Below are 12,721 nucleotides of genomic sequence, written 5' to 3'. Positions count from 1 at the left end.
AATTATTAAGGTTTTAAATAGGCTTTTATATTAAATTATGGGCTTTCAAATAAATTCTAGCCCAAATTATATACTGGGCCTAAGTTTACAACTTGTAATCCAAGTAGTTAGAAGATATTTAAAAAAAAAAAAAAGAAATTTCAAAAAGGATTTACAAAAGGTTTATAAAAGAAAAAAAAAAAAAAAAAAAAAATTACTTTATCACAAAGCAACTCACGCACAGCGTGAAGTTTGTTGATTACTTGTTATTGTTATCTTTTGGTTATTTGGTTGTTTATCTTTTGGTTAATTAGCATCTAGACTATTTATCTTGTGGAATATTCCTCTATTCTACTATATTATCATAAAAGATATTTATCCTACCTAAAGTAATTATCTTTCTCAAAAATCTATCTTTTAGTTCCTATTCCTATTCTTATCCTATTTACCCCAACTAGTATAAATAGGGGTCTCCACCCACCATATTCTTCACACCAAATTTGAGGAATAAATCTCTTTTCTCAATTTAAACTCTCTCCCTCTTAGCCTACCTTCTCTATTTTCCTCCCTAGTAGTTATTATTTTGAAGGTGCGTGTATTTGTAGATCTTTAATAATTGTTTTGCAGTGTAGTATTATTTTTTAGGAAAATCTTTTGGATTGAAATATAAGTTTTTATGAGTTTTGTTATGAATTGCATCTGTTTATAAGAACATATTTGAAAGTTTATATATTTTATTTATGAACTTTGAATTATGTCTTTCATTTAATATATTTATAAAGTTTTATCTTTGAATTTATATTCAAATATTTTAGAAGGAGTTTGATATTTAGATTCATGTCTAAATATTTAAAAAGGAGTGTTTTGAACTACTATTATTTTTCAAAGGTTAACCCTTGAGCAAGTTATTTTATTTATGCCTTTGTATGGCTAAGTTTTAAGAATTATTATTCTTTTTAAAGGAGGATTATTTCAGAAGGATTTTTATTAGACATTGATCTTTTATGATCACAATTATAAAGAGGCCACGGCTTGTTATTTATTAGCAAGAACGGTAGCTATTATATTATTTACCCATGTACTTTTTGTATAAGTCATGTGGACAAGGTAGTTCCCCTCGTAATAGACTCAGTAAGGAATACTAAACTTGGGGGGTGTGCACACTTTAGGAAAGGTATCTAGGCAAGGAAAAGGAGTTTTATTAAAGTTATATACTTTATATTATACAAGTTATTTCAAGTATCCAAGAATTTATACAAGTTATTTCAAGTATCCAAGGAATTTAATTATACAAGTTATTTCAAGTATCCAAGGAATTTATACAGTTATTTCAAGTATCCAAGGAATTTATACAAGTTATTTCAAGTATCCAAGGAAGGTTTATATGAGTATTTTGAATGTTTAGTAAAGTATTTAAATTTCCGCATATACATGTACTCAGTATTTTTACTGACACGCATTTTGTTTGTTTGTTTTATGGCTTTGTCCCTGTGATGATCCTTTTGGTGAGCAGATTTTTCAGGTTGACTGATGCATACTACATATGGGGAGCTAGTGAGGATTACTACATAGCTTAGTTTAGTAGTCATTATGTTTTACATTTCCCTTTGTCTTAGTTGAAACAATAAATTTTTAATTATCAATAAAGAGAAGTTATTTTTTTCCGCTGCATTGTTAATTTAGTAGTTAGTAGTTTTAGCCTTTAACGTTATCACGTGGCAGTAATACTCTCAAGTTTCTCAAGTGTTTATATTAAAATATATTCTTTATAAAGAGAGAAATTTGGGGGTGTTACATCTTACTAGAATATGCCATAACTAAACTACACGTACGTGACCTTTCATTTGCGTTGGATACAGATACGGTGGCGGAATATAATTAGTGGATGGCTAGGCATAAACATGGCATCTGATACCCCTTGATTTACTACTCCCTCTGTATTTTTTTAGTTAGTCCACTTGGAATCTTGACACTAATTATAATTTGAGAGTATCATTTCAATTTTTCACAAGATATAAAGAAAAATATAGTCATGTGGCATTTTTTTTTCATTTGTTTCAAAGAGCACTATATTAATATTCGACCGTTATAACATTGACTAATATGTAATGAAAAATTATTTAAGGTCAAAGATGTGTATTCACATACGAAGAATGTCAAAAAAGACAAACTAAAAAAATATAGTGGAAGTATCTATGAAAGTTGGAATAAAAAAGCACTAATGAAAGTTGGTTGAGCTTTTTGACTTAGGAAGTGAGCCACTCAATGGCATCTTCTATGTATATTAATTACACCTTTATATCTTTCATACCTTGGCTAACATTTCATTATACACGTAATTAGAATAGATGTAGTAAGGGTAAAATAGGATTTCTAATATTTTGGTGTCCTACCCCTCTTCCCATATAGAATAGAGATGGTTAATTAGCTAAATATTCCAAGGCTTCTAATTTCCACTTCTATATGGCTTCTAGCTTTTTCTTTTTTTTTTAGGTAAAGTCTTGCGTGAGACTGATCTTGGCCAAAATATGACTTAGAGACATATATTACAAATCTATTAGTTCAAAACATACATCTATTCGTTTAAATTACATATATATTAAGCCAGACATCTTTATACATTTGTTTCAAAAAATAATTAATTCATCACTAGATTTTCTTAATGAGATAAAATTTGACATGCTGGGCAATCATCCGAGCCACTTACTAATATTTGCTCTAAAGATTGAAAAATATTCCTAGTTAATAATAGACATGTGGGAATCAATGCATCATAGATTTCGAATACGGTGAGCGTGAGACCCATGGTACAGTAACATAAGACGCGCGTATGATATATAAGAAGAAGAATATTGGCTTACCATTAATCCATTATTCAACAGTGCCGAATAATGTAAGTGGGATCTTTGCTCAAGAATTATAAGTTGAGTCTCTAAATAAAGGAACCAAAGCATGCATTGTTTGCAAGTGAGCCAGTCGGAGTACATAGAAGCACTTGAAATTAAGGTATGCGCCGTTATTATCTTTGATTTTTTTTTTTTTTTTTTTATAAGAGAACAAACTTAGGCTAACCCCCTAATCTGGGGCCAGCCTAAAACATCCTTTCGGATGATGAGGGAAAAATCCAAACAGTACTGGGGGGAACCAGTACAGTAAGGAGGAGTAGTCATGCGCCTTCCTAGCCATAGAGTCAGCAGCCTTGTTAGCTTCACGAAAGCAGTGACGGAACTGACAATCCTGAAACCACCTTGTAGCCACACCTGCATCTTTCACAATGTTAGAAATTTCCCACGGAATACGCCAACAATTCTTCATAGAATTAATGACAGCTAAGTTGTCTCCTTCAATAATAATATTAGAAATACCAAGAGAAATAGCTCCTTTAACTCCTTCTCTAAGAGCCCAAGCTTCAGCTTGCAAAATAGAAATACGGGGCCCCAAAGACTTGGCACCAACTAGGAGAACCTCCCCAGAATTATTACGAATAACAAAACCTAAGGAAGCATTCCCATTTATAATTTTAGAGCCATCAAACCGTTATTATCTTTGATGATCTTAATAGGAGTAGCAGTTGATAATGCATTTCCTAATATTCATTGATCAATTAATCTTTTTACTTTTAGTTGACTCCTAGCTTGCTACCTAGAAGAGGTAAATATATGCAGGTTATAATTTTGATGATTTCTAGATAATATATATATCATGCACAACTAATTATTTGTATACAAGTAATAAATTTCAAAAAAAAATAAAATTATTTGTATAATAATCCTTTTAAAAAGTCTCAAAGAGTTATATATATGCAGATTATAATATTATATATGGTTTGGTGAAAAACGTGGACGGCAGGATTCGAACCTGCGCGGGCAAAGCCCACATGATTTCTAGTCATGCCCGATAACCACTCCGGCACGTCCACAACTCATGCTTTGTTTGTTTCAACAAAAGTGATTTCCTAGGAGGAGGATAATAGCCGAAGCAAATATGCCGAAAGTATTTTATGCCCTTTTTTTTTAGTAGTTTATTAAACTTTAAGCATGAGTCTAAATTTAAATAGGAGTAAAAAAGTTAAATTTAGTAAAAGTTTAGTATTTGATATCAAAGTTGTGCTTTTTTCCATACCAACTTATCATATAGCTCTAATTTTTTTATACCAATATGTTGCCATCAACTTCTTTTAAACTATCCCCTCAAAAAAAAAAAAAAAAAAAAAACTTCTTTTATACTAATCTACAAATCTCTTTCACCAAAGTTTTTATTTTTATTTTTATTTGACATGAGCTAAAGCAAATTACAAACTTGTAAGCATAATGGAAAAACTAATAGGAAATTTGCAACAAAGTTGAGCAACATTGTGAGCCTGTTGCACTTGTTCTCTGCCTACCTTGAGTATTTTACAATATTGAAAATGTTTTCCACACTCCTGATTTTGTTGTAGAATCCAATGCACATTTATACGGTCATAAAAATGATCTTTTGTGAAGCTGCCCAATTGTAAATATATTTCTTTTGTACCTCAGTTGCAAGTTTGCAACCTGTGTTGGATCCATGACCCATGTCCATCATTTTGTTGTAATCTAACCACCTTTTCATGCCTTTGTTTTTGCTTGTGTATAGTGAAAATAACATTTATTAGGAGCATCATCTACACGTACCAAATCCTCTTTTATTCTTTCATGCAATAGGAGATGTGTAACTTAACTTATTGCAGCTTGTTATTCAAATTAACCACCAAAGTCGTATATTGGTACAATCCAAAGCTAGATTATGAGTTACCTGTTTCCAATTCACTCCCCAGAACTTCTTATAATCTAAACACACTTCTGATTTGAGTCATTTGATTGACTTTCTTGTTAGCTTGAACATATTAGACCCATGGTGACTATGAGACCATACTTTGTCCACAAAAGTTGAAAATTTCTTGCAAGGATAAACACATTCCTCAATTAGGTATGGTCTTTGGTGTTTAGAAGTCCTTAGAGATGTATCATAAATAATAGCTCCATGATTCGAAGCTAAAATATGGAGATTAGTAAGAGTTCCCTTTAGATAAATTCAATCTATTGTGGCATAAGCTTTATCAGTTCTTTTAGAATCACAGTATTTTGATCATTTCTCTTATTAGTCCAAGTAAAACAAGACCCAATAAACTAATCTCAACTATATCTACTTCCATTCTCCATTGCATGAAAGAGTCTAACCCTACTATGCATGAAGAACCACCGAATCTATCAGCGTAAAGCTTTACTTTGATTAAAATCTCCAATTAGAAAACAAGTTTGGATAAAGTGCTAATGAAGAGGCAAATAACCTACCCTTCATGGCCTATGACAAAAGATGGTTTGTAGGAGTGAACAAAATAATGTTAATGAGCAGTCAAGGCAATGAAATTTTACTAGAGTTGCTGGGAGCTCCTTTAGAGAACTCCCTCCAAAAATAAACGTATGCCACTCAATGCTACGAACACACGGTATTCTTTAGTAAAAGGCGAAAGAATAGTTCGCTCTGTGCTCACTGCATGGCTGCGTAAAGAATTTAGTAGATGAGCTTCACTTATTTATACCACTGATATATCTTGCTTCATGTTTACTGAGCGTTGTGGGACTAATCTATCCTTTGCTTCTGTAGAGACTCCCGCAAAGCCAGTAGTCCATTTCTCTCTTCCACACAACCTATTAGCATCTCCCTTCACAGCAGCCGATTGGCTAAATACTAATATGTATTGATATGTATTTGGTCAAACACTATTCATGCTTTCTCATCTATTTATCATAAAAAACAAGTTTGTGAAGTAATTATGAAGCTGATTTTGTTTAATGCTCATATAATATTTTTATGTAATTTTGTGTTTGGAGTTTTCTAGCCATTGCCCAGTTTATGAATGTATGATGATCTGTTACTGCAAATAGGAATGACATAACTAAGAAAACATTTGAGACTTTGATTTGTAAGGCTTTACCCTATGCAGGGAGCCCTTCCAGAAATTCTCGACGGCTTGAGACGAGGCTCAGGCCGAGGAGGGGGTTTGGAAATAGTTTTCAACCAGCAATTGACGCGCCTCGGTTATTACCTCACTAGCTGCGTCATTGCCCCAAGCGCAAAGATAAGTTCAATCCACTTACATTTTTTGCTTATATGCAAATCTCTCGTGATGCTTTTTTTAAAAGACTATGATATGGGACAGAACACTGGCTCTTACTCCATCCGTTTCACAATATAAGGCACGCACGATGTTCGAGGTCAAACTTTGACCGTTAATTACTCTCAATTTATGTTGATATAAAATTTTTAAAAATAATATTATTATAGTATTTTTCAAGACGAATCCAACGGTATACTTTTTATAATTTTTACTTATCGTATTTGAGAGATATTTATGGTCAAAGCAAATTTTCGTAAAGCGTAAATGACTTATATTTTGAAACAGAGAGAGTAGTATTGAAATTGAATTGGAGTCTTTACTCTTTAGTAGGGGAATAGTGAAGACGACATGAAGTTCTGCATTTTATTACCCAAATACCCCCAGGTGTTGCTTGGCTGCTCATGCCAACCCTTCGATCTTTTTTTTTCGATCTTGAGAGCACTGATATTCATGACATTTCTATAATTTTTATGAAAAAAATCAATATTGAAAAATGATAAATTACAAAAAATATATATATATATTTTATTTGAGGTTTGTTACTTGAATCTAGTTGATATATTAGATGACTAATAATAAAAAAATTAGATGACTAGAATATCATATCTTGAAGCGATCTTATCATATCGATTGACTATTATATCATATTTTGGTTGTATCTTATCATATAAAGTTAATGTTATGTTATATGGTATTGAATCAAGTTGATAGTAAAATTACAAAAATGTCATGATATGAGACAAGTGGTCTAATATCATATATGGCTATTTCAGCTACTACGTAATGTTACCCATTGGGTGCTAATGAGCCAAGGTGGCTCGCAAAAGTTCAAGCTCGGCTCGGTCAAACCTCGCCTTGAGAAGGCTCGACTCGAGTTTGGGATCGACTCAAGACCTTAACGAGCCGAGCTTGAGCCTAGTGGGGTTTAGCTCAAAAGCTCGATAACATGTTCGAAAAAATTTAAAGTACAATTTTGTATACATTTATTGTAGTTTCTTAATTGTTTATATTTATTAGAATTATTATACCTTAATCATGTTTAGCCCTAAATTAGTTTAAAAAATTCATGTTTTATGCTTAGAATCCATGATTAGTGAGTAGTGTCGTCCTATCTAGGGTTAGGGCAAAAATATTGATTAGGATATAAATGTATTGTTAATGTGATTGTGATGATCTAAAGATAATTATGCATTGATCTTGGTGTTTTGAGGCCTTATGATGGATATTAATCACATTCATGCTTTGGTATTTTGATTTCAAATGTTCTTATTCGATTTTTGAACTCTTTTATCATCCACATGAATCAACTTAGTTTCTAGGCCAAGATATTGCAAAGTATGGATGGTGGACTAGAGTCCACCTTCCTCTACATGCTCCTGCTCCAAAAGGCAGAGCAAATAATATCAAATGCAATAAGTGAAGAAAATTAAATAAATTTAAAACAAACAAAAGTGGTCTCTAGTCCCACAAACTGCGGCTGCTAACTCCCACGAATTGTGGTTGATAACTCCACTACAATCACATTAAACTTTTAAAAAAATAAAAAATAAACTACTATTATCTAAATTTATTATTTTCCCTTTTCATATTGTCCAAAATACTGGATGTTCTTTATTTCAGGTCATGTTCTTTTTAATATCATACCATGTTGCCAACATTATTAAAAAAACACTAACAAAAAAACATGATATACTATTGTGACATTCTTTATACATATATAATAGAAGAAGATACACGAAAATTAAAGAACACGCAATATAAAATCAAAGAACATGTCTAACCTCTATTCAAATAGATGAATGTACCAGACAAACAACTCAACGCCGTCAACAAGTCTAATATTTATTTATAACAGAACATACAATTTAAATTTAAAGAACATATTTTCTAGGTAAAAAGAACATGTTTAATTTATGAAAGAACATAGGTCGTAAAAATAATACTTCCTCCGTTTCAAAATAGATGGGACATTGTCTATTTTGGGGTGTTTCAAAATAGATGATACATTGTTATTTTTTTCCTTATTTAGTAACTTTTGCCTTACAATTTTACCATTTTACCCTTACTAACTTGTGTTATGTTCTTTAATCTACATCTAATAATCTGATTAATCCTAACCTAAAACTAATGATTCCCACCATTTTTTATAACCCACCAACTACCCCAATTGAATTCCCACCCCACCTCTTCATCTAACCTAGGGTTCTTCATCATCATTCATCTCCCTCATCATTCATCTCCCTCATAACTGCTCATCTCCCTCATAACTGCTGATCTCCCTCTCCCTCATAACTGCTCATCTCTCTATAACTTTTTCAGATCTACTCTATCTCCCCTCATAACTTCGTCTTCAGATCTTCTTTCTCTCTCTCCTCATCTTCGTTTTTCTTTCTGTTCTTCGCAATTTTTCTTGAAAATCATTTTCTCTCTCCTAAAAAATGGTTTGTGATATCAATTTGGAACCTTTGATTGATGCGCATTTTGAAACTACGGATGAGGGAGAGGCGACGTTCATAATTGACGTCATTCGATCAATTGAAAATGGTTCTCCTTGGCCCCGTAGACTTTACGATTCAGGGGCTGCTTCAAAGTGTATGGGTCCAATGCTTGCAAAGCTTTGGGTGTTGTTCTTGAGGAAATCAAGGACATGAAGGAACCATGGTTTCCTGATGATTTATTTAGTGAGTCCTCTGACGAAGAAGAAATTATAGATCTGGTGAGTTCCGAGGAAGATGTGAAAGAAAAAGTGGTTTTCAAAACTCCCACTTTACCCCCACTCTCTGTCTCAAAAAAACCTAATTCTGAACACGTTACTGTTTGTGCTCTTCCTTGTATGGGTTCTGAGATGAATTACTATTCATACAACCGAAAAGGAAAGGCTAAGGTGGGTTCTTTTAAAGAAAGTGGTGGTAGTGGGAGTAAATCATTCATGAAATCTGGTTCAAAGAGGAAGGGGATAGTGATTGGTGGTACAGATTTGGAAAGAAATTACAGTAAGGGAGGTTTGACTACTGTCCCATTGTTATCCTTATTTACTTGCGTTTTTTTTGCATGTTAATATTTTCTGTTGTTGGTTTGTGTTATTCTGTTTTAATGGTTATGTATATTTGCCTTGTGTTGGTGATCTTGAATCTGATTGGTGATGTTGAATGTTTCTGTTGGTGATGTTCAATGTTTCGCTTGCTGTTGGATAAGCTTGGATTGTGTTGATACTTGTGTTCTTGGGAGTTGTTGGTTGTGTTGGCTGATTATTGGTTATGTTAGCTTGACCTAGAGTTTAAGGGTGATGTCAAATTGATGAATGATGACTTATGAATATAGAAAGCACTTTTTTTGGATTGGTTTTGTTGTTGTATATTGAGTCCCCCGTCTTTAAAACACTCTCTAATCCATATGATGAAGGACTCACCAAAATTGAAGTGAGTCATTGATTTGCTCGGCATTGTGCCTTGAGGTGTTAATGATTTGAACTCCTTCATAAGTTAAAAGTCTCCCTGATGGATTGTAGAAGGTCAAATGATGTCTTTACATAAGTAATTGTGATTGGTGGTTCTTTGCAATTCATAGTATGCCTCGGTCCCTATAACTAAAAAAAACAATAACAATGGTGTAAATAAGAAACATAACTGTAAATAGAATAAGCATAATCATTGATATAAACTGCATTTACAAACCTACATTCCTCCACTACATGTACATAATTTAGGTTTGGTGTGCAGTTTAACAAAAGTTCCTACTTCAATGGCATTGTTATGTATTTACCAAATAAAACATGTTCTTTGCAAAAACTATATTCTTCCCAAAATTCACCCACTTTTAATGTACTTCCAAAAAACTATCATCTTCACAAAAAAATGCACACATACCATTCATTTTAGTCTTCATCAATGACCCCCTCACTGTCAAAGTACTCAAGTTGTTCACTTTCATTTGGTAACTTCTCATTCAAATAGTGCACAGCTTCATCCACAATAACTTGATCACATTTGACAGTTTTTGGGAGAAGACCCAACCTTTCTAATCTTGCCTTCCCATGATGAGGGTTCTTGTAATTATTACCTCCTCTAACCTGTAGAATCTCAACCATAATCCACTGTAATTGTAACCATGTGTATTTCATAACACTAGGATCAAATCTGTCATATGCATCTTGCACATTTGTTATGAGCTCATCTATGTTCTTAGGAAATGTTTGATACATTAAAGCTTGTATGGCTCTAAAAAAACCTAAATCAAGAACATTTAAATCTGGGGACTGAGGTGGCTGTTGAATGAGCATGATGTTGAACCCATTTTCAGTTGCTGCTGCCTTGAATGCCTCATCATTTCCTTGTATGTGAGGCCTAGCATTGTCCTGTTGGATGAATATATCCTTGGACATACCAGCAGGCCACTTACTCATTATAGATGGCAGTACATTCTGTATAATCATGTCTCTGATGACCTTCTGAGTGATCCTCTCAACAGCCTTTGTTTCAATAGTGCCCTTATCTCTGTTTTGGTAGTGTATTTTGCTGCCACCCTCTCTACAAAAGGAAAGATGCCAAACTTGCCATCATGAATGAGATTACCTTGACATCATACATTGGTTTTGATACTACCCCATAAACATAGCTTTAATTTTGAATCTCTTTGATTGGCAACATCTATATGGATCATCTTCTCTTGGCAATAAATAAAATCTCCTTGTATCTGGGTTCAAATAGAACCATTTCTCATCAATGTGTATGATGTTCTCCATGTGTATAAACTCTGCTTGTACAGTGGGTGTGCCAGGTAGAATGTGGGATAGCACCCACTTCATCCTCTCCAATTTGTGAGTCTCTGTCAAACTTGGATGGTTGCTACTTGTATGGCTTCTGAGCTTCCCCTTCTTGAGCAGTCTATAAATTGCTGAAGGAGACACTTTGAGTGCCCCAGCAAAGCATCTAACTGAAGTGCGTAAATTCAGTGGCACTGATTGGAGAAACTCCTCACTATATTCCATTGATTTCCTCCCCACAGTTCCCTTTTTCCTTGACCTGACATCAATGACATCACTCGTAACTCTTTGATTGCATGCTCTTTTCCATAATCTCTCTATTGTGTGTCTTGAAACACCATACTTATCTGCTGTCTTCTTCAATGCACCATATGGTAATACTCCATTCTCTTCCATAATTAACAATTCATCTACAGCTTTCCTTCTCTTTTCATGCTTCATCTCAGGTTTAATTTTTCTGTTTTGGTCTTGTGCAGCAGATTCTGGTTCAGAGGAGATTTGACTGTTGAAGTTGGGCACAATCTCATCAAGTAGTTGTAGATAGTACTCATCCAAGTCCTCTTCATCAACAACAGCATTGTACATTTCTTGTGCTGCATCCATTTTGTCCAGATGCAGCAAATGATGAAGAGATTAACAAACTGATTTTTTTGCCTTGAATTCTGTTGTTAACTAGTGCTGCGTGTGTGCAGTGAATGTGTAGGAGAGAATGTTCTCCTTAATTACATTTTGGTTGGTAGGAACACTAAATTTTTTGGGGAATGTTTGTAACCCTTAAATAGGGAAAACAAAAATCTGCTACTAAACTTAAGTTAAATTTTAAGTGGTTTGAAATTTGAGAGGGAACTTTAAATTTTCTGTTTTGGTTGTAGTGTATTAATGTGTAAAAGGTTAATGTACTTCCAAAAATATGGAGGGAAAAAAAAAGTGGTCCCCTTTGTTCCAAAAGAGCTGGCGGCAAAACAGCAAGTGGTCCCCAACAATTTATTTTCTCCCTCCTTTTCACATGGGATCACTACATTTAATCTACCTCCCTTAAACATACTTATGAAATTTTGCCTAGGAGTCCGTTTTAATCACAATGTCCCATCTATTTTGAAACGGAGGAAGTATAGCAGAAAAAGGTACAATAAAATAAAATTATGTACTTTTGAGGTCTAATCACGATCAAATAACAAGTCTAATAGTATAAAAAGTATGTATTTTTGTTTGTCCTTGTTCATTATTGTTATTTTTATAGATTTGTGTTTCTCAACTATTATATGTACATGTTCTTTTATAATCAACATGTTGTTCATTGTTGTATTATATCACGTTCTTTTATAATCAGTATGATGTTCTTTACTTTAGAACTTCATGTTTTTTGTTTTAGAATTTCATGTTCTTTTTATATTTTTATTCGTTGTTATGATTATTTTCGTAACTTTTTGCTTCTCAAGTCATATACGCATATGTTCTTTTATAATCAATATGATATTTTGTATTTGATACATTCATGTTCTTTTATAGAAACGGGATATCTATCGAAAAATGGAGGGAGTATAAATTAGCCTTTTCTCTAGAATAATCTTTTTTAGGAAAATATGTTTTTTCTATCTTTAGAGTTCTTGTCTCTTGGACTATATATCTTTATCATTTCAAAAGTGGTAGTTAATCTTATGGAAAATATCTTCCTTATGTGAGCAGATATTGGGTAGTTACCCATTGTCGCAATTCGTGTGAAATAAACCGGGTTACTGCTGTAATTTTTGTGGAGTAAAATTCATGTTTTTTTAAAAAAAATTTAATTGAGGGGAGACAAAATTAACAGCAAACAACACAAAATCACTTAAACGACG

The 12,721-nt window shown here is 33.2% G+C and overlaps 3 non-coding genes across 3 annotated transcripts; all 3 read right to left on the bottom strand.

Annotated features, from left to right (window-relative positions):
• Nucleotides 1-3,816: 3,816 nt before the first annotated feature.
• On the bottom strand, nt 3,817-3,898 carry TRNAS-AGA (transfer RNA serine (anticodon AGA)). Its single transcript has one exon. It is a non-coding gene; the product is annotated as a tRNA-Ser (tRNA).
• Nucleotides 3,899-5,388: 1,490 nt separating this feature from the next.
• On the bottom strand, nt 5,389-5,503 carry LOC125493935 (U5 spliceosomal RNA). The gene has a single exon (XR_007270258.1). It is a non-coding gene; the product is annotated as a U5 spliceosomal RNA (small nuclear RNA).
• A 427-nt stretch (nt 5,504-5,930) lies between these two features.
• Nucleotides 5,931-6,084, bottom strand: LOC125493929 (U4 spliceosomal RNA). The gene has a single exon (XR_007270252.1). It is a non-coding gene; the product is annotated as a U4 spliceosomal RNA (small nuclear RNA).
• Nucleotides 6,085-12,721: the final 6,637 nt, after the last annotated feature.

This window comes from Beta vulgaris, chromosome 9 (assembly GCF_026745355.1).
Source record: "Beta vulgaris subsp. vulgaris cultivar EL10 chromosome 9, EL10.2, whole genome shotgun sequence".
NCBI lineage: Eukaryota > Viridiplantae > Streptophyta > Magnoliopsida > Caryophyllales > Amaranthaceae > Beta > Beta vulgaris.
This window is presented reverse-complemented; position numbering and strand designations above follow the sequence as displayed.